General features: G+C 33.4%; 1 non-coding gene across 1 annotated transcript; it reads left to right on the top strand.

Moving 5' to 3' along the window:
- Positions 1-642: 642 nt before the first annotated feature.
- On the top strand, positions 643-749 carry LOC145590287 (small nucleolar RNA R71). The gene has a single exon (XR_014101923.1). It is a non-coding gene; the product is annotated as a small nucleolar RNA R71 (small nucleolar RNA).
- Positions 750-7,996: the final 7,247 nt, after the last annotated feature.

Here is a 7,996-nt window from a genome sequence, read left to right on the forward strand (position 1 = left end):
TATTCATTATGCCTTGCTTGTAACTCAAATTGCTTTGAAATAAGCTCTTGTTGTTGTTGCTGGGAAGTAGCAAAATTCTCCATAATTGATTCAAGGTTTGAAGATTGAGGTGGTGGTTGGTGCATGGGATGATGATTGATAGGTGCCCTTGCTTGAAAAGCGGGTGGTGGTGGAGGATTCACTATAGCTTGAGTGTTCTTGTATGAGAACCCTTGATGATTTCTCCACCCTTCATCAAATGGCCTTGTGAAGGTCGTGGTATAAAAGGCATTAGCTTGCTAAATTGTCATTCCATCATAATTGGGTTGACACTCCCGAGCAATATGGCCTTGCAATCCACACATCTAACAAGTTTCCATCGAGGGTCGAGGGGACTCAGCTTGGAGTTGATTGACTTTATGAGTTAGTGCTTGCACAGAACTAGTCAACATGGTTAGAGCATCAACATGATGTTTATTACCTATGTTGATAGCATTTCGTCCCCTTGGATGGTAATTATCATTAGCCGCCATCTTCTCAATCAAATCCTTCGCATCAGTTGGGTTCTTCGTCATGATAGAACCTCCAGACGCAGCATCAATGTATATGCGAAACTCATGGGTCAAACCATTATAGAATGTTTGGATCAACATCCACTCTGGAATACCATGGTGAGGGCATTGTCTCTGCAATCGCTTAAACCTTCTCCATGCCTCATATAGGGATTCGTCATTAGATTGATGGAAGGTCGATAGCTCGTTCCTTAATTTTGCGGTTTTCTCTTGCCCCAAGAATTTGACTAGGAAGGCCTTGACAAGCTTGTCCCATGTATCAAACGAACCAATACCTTCATCTCGTAACCACTCCCTTGCTCTATCCCGTAGTGAAAAAGGGAAGAGGCGTAGTCTAATAGCATCATCAGTGACACCATTGAGCTTCATAGTGTCACACTTCTCCAAAATACTATCAATGTGAGTCACATGACAATCGTTCGGTGAGCCCTCAAAAGAATCATTGGAGATGAACTGTATAAATTGGGGCTTCAACTCAAAACTCTGAGCGGTGACAGGTGGTCTAACAATACTAGAGAGGAATCCGGTTGTTGTATCGGGAATACCATACTCTAAAAGAGATTTTGTTCCTGGGTCAACCATGTTTCTTGTACTTTGATTTCTCCTTCTTCTACCTCTTCGTCTTCAAATGCCCAAAAATCGAATTGGGGCTTTCTTATGTGATGTATCATTGTTGAAATTGATTGTCTCATATGATTGTATGTTCAATTGTGAGCATTTTGATAACAAAAAAATGTATTTTGGTTGAGAAATGAGCAAGTTATGTTATACCATGACCTTGAGTATGAGATTTTCAATGGAGGTTCTGCCATTGTTATACATATCATCAAACAAATTATACATATTCTCAAACAAGTTATACATATCCTCTATTGGCTATATGATATCATGTTTGGGTGATATCCTCTATTGACTATATGATATCATTTATGATTGTGTCTATGATATCCTTTATTGGCTAAATGATATCCTCTATTGGCTATATGATATCGTCCAACCATGATACCATATAGCCAATAGAGGATATCATCCAGCTAGTAGAAATATCATTCGACCAATTAAGGATATGATGCGTTGGGCTCTTCAAGAAATTCGGGGATATGAAGCTATTTAATCTAACCAAGACTAAATAACAACTAAATTAGTAGCTTTCTCAACAAAATATCATATGCAATTCTCTTGCTAAAACTATTCATACGAATTGATCAATTGTAATTCAAACTTCTCCTTAGAATATCAAAATGTTACAACCTAAAACCCTTTATATATGCAAATTAAAATAAACTCTAGAATATTCTAAAATCAAAAGATAAACTAATCTGATATCTAAACTAAAGCTATTAAAATAAAATATAAATAACAACTAAACATTATTAACTATAATAACCACCCAAAAGATGAATGTTATTGTCTATAATAATCAACCAAAAGATATAATTTGAATGACTCTTCAACTTATCTTCCGGATATGCATCATACTCCCCCTCTTGAAAAAAAAAAACTTGTCCCAAGTTTTAGCAAATCACGGAACCAAGATATCATCCAAATCAATCGAACATGACCCAAAAGATTATGCCTAGCCCATCCAGTCACACCATGCGTAGTACTCACAACATATAATGCACCACAATGTTCAATCGAATGATCCAAAAATATAATTAATGACACACCTTTGTCAATTGAAACTAAGGTGGAACTTAACAAAAATACATCTTTATGCTCCATAGTTTCTTCTTCTACTAGTCCTTTATGAGATTGCTCCAAATTTGGATATTTTAGGTTGGAACTTGGTAAAGGTTCAATATTTTCCTCACATATAACCTCATAATTAGGTTGCACCACTTTCTCCTTATCACAAGAAACATCGTGTAAACCACATCTCATATTAAATCCTTGACGACGTGACTCAATTCTATCAAACATTCATTCATTTTCTTGATTTCCACCATAAATGCAACAAACCAACTTTGATTCTCCATGTTTATGTGGATAAGAAAACACACAAAACCAGTATAGAAATTGATCGAAAGTTCAAGGACAAAAACCCAATCATAACACCTCAAAAATGTCTGAAATTTTGTATGACTCTAACCCTATATGTCTACAATACTCGACCAAAAAATAAGCCAAAACCTCCAAGCCAAGTGGTTGCAGTTTATTTTTTTCCTCAACACTGTCGGATTAATTTGATTTTTGACCAGTTGCCAAAAACGAACCCAGTTTAATATCTACCTTACTTGAAAAATTCTCAAATTTTTTATGTGAAAAATAGACAAAAAATAACTAAATTGAAAAAAAGAATCACCCCAAATGCTTTAGAAACAAAGGAGAACGAAGCCAAACAATCTGGCCTACAAAACTGGTTTGTATTAGGTTAGATTTCAACCAAATTTTGCACGAAACTTCAAGAAGTGCACCGTTTCCCTCGCCTAACAGCAGTAGCAGCAGCCACACCGATTTGATGCGTATTTTTATGGGCTCTTCAAGAAATTCAGGGATATGAAGCTATTTAATCTAACCAAGACTAAATAACAGCTAAATTAGTAGCTTTCTCAGCAAAATATCATATGCAATTCTCTTGCTAAAACAATTCATACGAATTAAATAATTATAACTCAAACTTCTCCTTAGAATATCAAAATGTTACAACCTAAAACCTTTATATAGGCAAATTAAAATAAACTCTAAAATATTCTAAAATCAAAATATAAACTAATCTGATATCTAAACTAAAGCTATCAAAATAAAAGATAAATAACAACTAAACATTATTATCTATAGAGGATATCATACAACCAATAGAGGATATCATCCAACCAATAGAGGATATCATCTAGTTAGTAGAAATATCATCCAATCAATAATGGATACCATATAGTCAATAAAGGATATCATCCAATCAATAGAGGATATCATCCAGCTAGTAGAAATATTATCCAACCAATAAAGGATATCATATAGACAATAAAGGATATCATCCAATTAGTAGAGGATATCATCCAGTCAATAGAGGATATCATCTAGCCAATAAAAGATATCATCTCGCCAATTGATGACATCAAAAATCTGTATTTTGTCAGTCCGGGCTGACGAAAACTGACACAATACCTTCTCTTTGTTTAAAGTCAATGTTATTATTGTCATTAATTTAATCAATTATTGTTGGCAACTTTCCCACCAGATTAGTTGCAGCTCTTGTAGGTAGCAATTTAAGATCAATTAGTGACGTTGAATGTGATTGTATGCCTCAATAATATTTATCGTAATTGGGGACCGACACTCGACCTACTACACCCTACATTTTTTCACGATTACAATAAATAAATAATGCAACGAACATAGCAGCTCTTGAACACTAATTGCATGACAAAAATAACATTGACACGAAAGTACCAAATCTAATTGCCACGAACATCATGACAAATGCAAAGTTATGGAAATTTAGGCATTACAACTTTATTTATGGAAAGTTTCCATAATTTCCATATTTTGATAAATTGTTGTCTAAATCTAATTTGGAAGTCATGAGAATTAATGAGATCTTGGTTTTAATGTAATAATTAGAATTAATTTGATTGACTTATGAGTTATGACCGTGATAAGGATATTTTAATCTTCATCATAGGCGGGGCCGCACGAGACACATACAACATCTCTGCCTTACCTATACAATAAATGTATTTGGTTTATTGTTAATTAAATGTGTGTGATTTGACGTTTTTTTTTTCTCCCTATATTTAAGATCACATAAATCACGTATAAATGAACCTCCAATCTAAAGATTTGTTGAGTTCAAGTGCAATTTTGTAAGTAATTGTAATTGCATACGTGCACCAGTTACTATCTCAATTACATATTTTTTTTATCTTACAAAGTATTATCTAAATATTGCAATTTATATAGGTAATATTAGTTTAATTTGGACCGCAGATTATGGTACGGAGTATTTGATTTCACTATATGTATGCAATGTGAAAAAAAAAAAATAAACCAAGAGCAAATTTCTGACTTCGTCACTCCTTTGAAGGAACATTTTGTTTAATGTCAATATTATTATTGTGATTAATTTAATGAATTATTGCTAATTTTGGCAAGTTTCCCCCACAGTAGTTGCAGACCGACCTTACAGGTAGCAAATTCTATTGATGACGAAATGTGGTTGTATGCCTCAATCTTTATCATTATTGGCGACCGACACTCGACCTACTGCACTCGATTACTACATTTTTTCACGATTACATTAAATTAATAATGCAACGAACATGCCAACTCTTTAACACTAATTGCATGACATTAAATTTAATTGACAAATAATAATGCTGCAAAATAATTTGTTTAATTTTGAAACGAAAGATCTTTATGTTATATGTTGATGCTATTTCGCTGGCATTATATAAGCAGTTTTCCAGCGCGGAAATATAGGGTACTAAACCACGTCCAATATTTATTGGGTAACGCCCATATTTTAATATGAACATACTTATTATCTACTCCTCAAATAACCCTTTCAACCATTATTTTCACTATTACTTTTTTATCTCTTCACCTCCTACATCTTGAATTTCACCCACCACCACAATTCAACCACCAACAAGCAAATTTACCCTATTGATGGGAACAGGGTAAATTTATGACGTGTATACACACACCCTAGATCTATCTGTAGTTTTGAAGTGAAGAATATGATACAGTATCTAAACCAATCACGAGTTTCATCCATCAATTTAAGCTTTCGATTGAGTTGATACTTTAGCATGATATATTGGTACTAGAACTACCGTGACACACAAAAGTAACAAATTTGTCAACCTCTCCTTTTAAAGTGGAATATTATGTGTTGGATATGATGGAGCTAGACATATCAATTCCTGAATAAACCATATTTCAAACCTGAATTACTTAGAGAGAACCTGAACCCGACCCTATATCCAACCCGCCGAAATAGACTTAATTTGACCCATTTATCATAATTTTCAATGATCCAAATAATCTTAGCCACTTGAACCAAACTACCCAAACAACTCGAAATTTGAACAAAAGTCAACCCACTGACCCGAACTCGCAGGTCTAGATGGAGTCCATGTTACATTACACTATAAACTCAACGGACTTATGTATAAAGGGGCATATGTAATAAAGTATATAAGCAATTCTTGGACTTTAACAATCCACTTAAGTTCGATCACTACACGAGTGCATGAACGACCAATTGCATCAACAAATTTTCTATGAAATTTTGTTGAATATAACTGCTAATAAAATTGGACAAATAATTTAAAAAGTCAATTGACAAGTTTTTTTATAGTTAAATTATTTGTCCAATATTATTTGTGGGTCTCAATGATTTTGATTCTAGATTTGCTTGTCCATGCTCACCATGGTTTGTTTGGTCCATTTGTTGTTTGTCTTTACTGACTTACTTCCTCCATTTCATTTTTCTTGTAACGCAAAAATGATAAATCATTATACTAGCTCTGTTTTATTTAGTTGACACCTTTTGCTTTTGTTATTATTCATATACTTCTTTTTAATATTATTTTTTGTTAATATATTATAAGAAAAAACATTATGAAAAATTTTGTATCAAATTTTACAATATCAATTTTTTTTTCTCATAGTTTTTCCTAATAATAATTAGAAAAATTTGAAAAATACCACCAACAGTTACACCCATGTTTTACAAAACCATCAATAGTTTTTCTTTTTATTTTACCACCAACTATTCTTACAAAACTTAAAAATTAGCACCTATTTTCTCCAACCACCTACATGATGTCACTGTGGGCCCCACTAATAACCTTCTTCTTATTTTCCCACCTTTTCCTTCTCTATTCTCGTGATTTTCTCCCCTGTTCCCCCATTTACTTCCCTCTCTCATTAATATTCACTATCTCATCCACTGAAATTGAATGAGAAACACTACATTCATCACTTCTCTTTCTCTCTCTTTTCTTTATTTCTAAAATTAGGATTTGTCACTATTTTTCTCTGTAAAAAAAATAAATAAATAAAATAAATAAATAAAAGCAGTGGGGGACCATAAGTGGCCAAATTAGCTGCATTGGAGTGGGACTGTGGGAGGGACTAAGGTTTAGGTTATGGTGTTGAAATTCGACGAGGGAAATAAATGACAAAATCAAGGTAATTTTTGTTATTTAATTGATTGTGGAAAACTCTAGATTTCGTACAAAGATCAAATTGCATCCTTAATTGCCAACAAATCCCAAAATAAGAACCAATTTTGCTACAATATGACCCTATAATCCCAAATGTAATTTATAAACCCTAATTTCAATTGAAAAACCCCTAAATTGATTTCAAAAACACTAATTGAACATACCTTCCTGATAACATGATTATGCACTCGGTTTGACATTTTTTATTGGCTTGAAGAACAAATTACAAATTTAAACCCTAATTATTGCCTAGGTAATTTGCAAAAGAAAAAGAAAAGAGGATAGAGGGAAGTAGTTAGGGAACATGGGAGAGAATCGTGAGAATATGGAGAGGATAAAGGAGGGAAATTAAGAAGAAGTTAATTAGAGGGGCCCACAGTGACGTCATGGTGGTAGTTATATAGGTTTTAAAGAATAGTTGGTGGTAAAATAAAAGAAAAAAATTGTTGGTGGTTTTTGTAAAAAAAGGGTATAATTATTTGACGGTATTTTAAAAATTTTCCTAATAATTAATTTGTTATATTTACTTAGCTTGTCAAATTAGTGCATTAACAAATGTACCAAGTTTGATTGCGTTTATTATTATAAAATGGAGAAAGTAAATCATTTCCTCTACATTTGCTTGATGTTGAAATTACACAACTATTCCATGGTGCCTTTTAAAATCAATGCAAGACGCTTTTCAAAGGGTTGCTATATAAAAGAAATACATTATTGGAAAAAATTAAATAGAAAAAAAAAATACATGCTTTTTTTTTTTTTCCTCTCTCATGTACAGAATAATAAAACGGACCACGACTTGAGCAAGAGCAAGAAGTAAGAAGATCCTAGAACTTTGGCTAAGCAGTTCACCTGCAATGGTACTAGTCACCTCATTTGGTACGAGATTATTACTATTTAGATGGTAAGAGAAGCAAAATTCATGAACTCTTGGTCAGATTCAAGAAGAGCTATTTGTTGAGGCAGTAAACATATTTCAAAATCAACACTTCCTCCTCCTTCACATCCAGGGTACGTATTTACTTTCCCTATAAATTTATTCCCATTACCACTCCTAACTGCGACGGGTCTCCCTAGACCCTTAAACTCGTTACTATATATCTCAAACCTCGGCGAGCTTCCAAACCTTACACTTCTCAAGTCTGAAAATGTACTAAGATCAATAAAAGACGGAGCCTCCGCCCAATGGTTGTCCGAACGAACAGCGCCATTACCGTTGGTGTATTTTCTTATAGTCCCATTCAACAATGATGCTGCCATCCCTAGACT

This window comes from Chenopodium album, chromosome 17 (genome assembly GCF_948465745.1).
Source record: "Chenopodium album chromosome 17, dcCheAlbu1.1, whole genome shotgun sequence".
Taxonomy (NCBI): Eukaryota; Viridiplantae; Streptophyta; class Magnoliopsida; order Caryophyllales; family Amaranthaceae; genus Chenopodium; species Chenopodium album.